Source organism: Oncorhynchus clarkii, chromosome 28, assembly GCF_045791955.1.
Source record: "Oncorhynchus clarkii lewisi isolate Uvic-CL-2024 chromosome 28, UVic_Ocla_1.0, whole genome shotgun sequence".
NCBI lineage: Eukaryota > Metazoa > Chordata > Actinopteri > Salmoniformes > Salmonidae > Oncorhynchus > Oncorhynchus clarkii.
In genome coordinates this window covers 6,746,496-6,749,446 of record NC_092174.1, presented here as the reverse complement: position 1 = coordinate 6,749,446, position 2,951 = coordinate 6,746,496, and positions in this window count along the sequence as shown.

Sequence of the window (2,951 nt, the reverse complement as noted above, 5' to 3'; positions counted from 1 at the left end):
CAAGTTAATCACAAAGCTCATCACCCTGGGACTGAACACTTCGATGGGGCTGTACTGGAGAGGGTCGAGAGCCATATCACTAAGGAATTATCATGGTCAACACACACCAACACAGTCGTGAAGAAGGCACGACAATGCTTCTTTCCCCTCAGGAGATCGAAAATATTCGGCATGGGCCCTCAGATCTTCAAAAAGTTCTACAGCTGCAACATTGAGAGCATCTTGACTGGTGGCTTTCACCGCTTGGTATGGCAAATGCTTGGCACCCGACCGCAAGACGCTACAGAGGGTGGTGCGTACGGCCCAGTACATCACTGGGGCCGAGCTCCCTGCCATCAAGGACCTCTATACTAAGCAGTGTCAGAGGAAGGCCCTAGAAATTGTTAAAGACTCCAACCACCCAAGTCATAGACATTTCTCTCTCTGCTACCGCATGGCAAGTGGTACCGATGCTCCAAGTCTGGAATCAACAGGACTATGTAGAGCTTCTACTGTACCCCCAAGCCATAAGACTGCTAAATAGGTAGTTTAATAGTTAACCAATAGCAACCGGAACAATCTTCATGGACTCTTTTTGCACTAACTCATCACATACGCTGATTATATCTATCTTGTTGCCGAGTCATTTTATCCCTACCTATATGTACATATCTAGCTCAATTACTTCGTACCCCTGCACATCGACTCAGTACTGGTAGCCCATGAAAATAGCCAAGTTAGCGTCACTCATTGTGCATTTAGCTATTCCTCGTGTTATTATTTTTCTATTATTTCTCTTTTTTTCTCTGCATTGTTGGGAAGGGGGCTGCAAGTAAGCATTTCACTGTTCGTCTACACCAGTTTTTTTCTAAGCATATGACATAACATTTTACTTGATTCAATTTATTTCTACATCTTTCCTCTCCAGCCTTTCCTTTTCTCCCTTTTTATTTGCGAGAAACAAAATAATTTCTCTGGGGAATCTTCTAACGCCGATGCCTCCTCTAGCCCATAATGATCGGGACGACAGATATTAATAATTTTGCCTGGGAACGGCAACCATACTGTGCAGACATCACAAAGACGAATGGAGGACATGCACTTTTCATTAGTAAGCAAAAGTTCAGCAGCCCAGAAAGTGGCAGTGTGTGTGTATGAAAAAGAGTATGTTCAGGCCCTCTATCTTGGAAATGCCAACCTCCAATATTTATAACAAGCGACTCCATAGCTACATAACTGACATTTATTGCATAATAAAGTTACATTTTCCTTTTTATTGACTGCGAGTCATTTTAAATCATCATCAGGAATCCCACTGTATCATAAAACACAAATGGGACATTTTCATATCAGTTGTAAAGGAAGATCACTTTATGTACTCACACAAGTGGCATCGTTTTATAATAAGAAAGATACTAATTTATAATGGGGAAACTAGGATCAATATAAATCAAGGTCTGTGTCCTTGTAGAGAGCAAAGCCATCTGTCAAAAGGTTGAGTCAATCAACCTAATTGATTCAGATTGATCACTCACAAACCAAGGCCATTAAAGGGTGGATACGCACACAAACACAAGACACACAGAAGGTGGACTTTACTGTACACACATTTCATGCACACAGACTGAAATTAAACCGTAACCATCGATTTGGCCATTTGGTCCTTTAGGTGCATACAAACGATGCACATGTCATGGGGACTCGAGTAAGATGCCCCAAAGCTAGCTAAGTGCATTTCATTTGAGGCTTTATTAAAAATATGTAGTTACAGAATCTCTTTCAGCTAAATTAAGAGCATACAGAGCTGTCAGGCTACCCTTTAGCTCGTTATTGCTAATTAGTCCTAGGTGAGTAATTAGCTGCACATTCTTCTAAGTGTTGTGTAAGATGCTTTTCTGACTTCAAACTAAGAGCGTGATAATTGGCACTTTCCTCGCTGTACATTAAATGCTACCCAATCAACGGTCATCAAGATGTTCCAAGAGAAAGAATCAGACATAATGAGAGCAAGGTATAAAAAAAAAAGTTAATTCTTTAATAAAAAATACATTTATACATTTGAGATCATCAGCATTAACTTGCATTTGCCCTCTTGAACAATTCCGAACACCCAGGGGGAAAATCTACTGTACAGCCATGTGAAAATAAAACACTTTCTGGGAAAGTACATTGGTACAGGTACGTCGGATTGAACTAACAAACCAACAAAAAGGTAATACAACCATAAAACATTTAAAAAACATGAACAGGAGAACATTAATTTGGGTAATAATACCACAAGGTCGCTTCAGTCCTTCTACAACTACAGCAGCTTGGTATCAAATATATCAACGGTGTAAGACATGGGGACATGGAACTACAACATGGATTTTGATGTATATCAAGGAGTTCACAGCAATGGAAGCATTCTCTTTTTGTCACGGCTGGATGGCCTTGACTGTTTGGAAGAGGATAATTATTATTGCGTTCAGAAAGTTCTACAATGGCTGTGTTCCAAACCAAAAACGTGTACCCTTTACTGCAGCCCTTTGAGGATTGGCTTGCATAAATCTTTACGGGAGGATAGGTAAGACAGACCGCCTCACTCTATTAATAACCTCTTGATGTTAGGGGGCAGTATTTTCATTTTTGGAAAAAAAACGTTCCCGTTTTAAACGGGATATTTTGTCAGGAAAAGATGCTAGAATATGCAATATAATTGACAGCTTTGGATAGAAAACACTCTAACGTTTCCAAAACTGTAAAGATATTGTCTGTGAGTATAACAGAACTGATGTTGCAGGCGAAAGCCTGAGAAAAATCCAGTCCGGAAGTGCCCCAGGTTTTGAAAGCGCTGCGTTCCAATGACTCCCTATATGGCTGTGAATGTACCATCAACGAGTTTACGCTTTCTACGTATTCCCCAAGGTGTCTACAGCATTGTGACGTAGTTTTACGCATTTCTGTTGAAGAATAGCCGTATGGGGGCACAT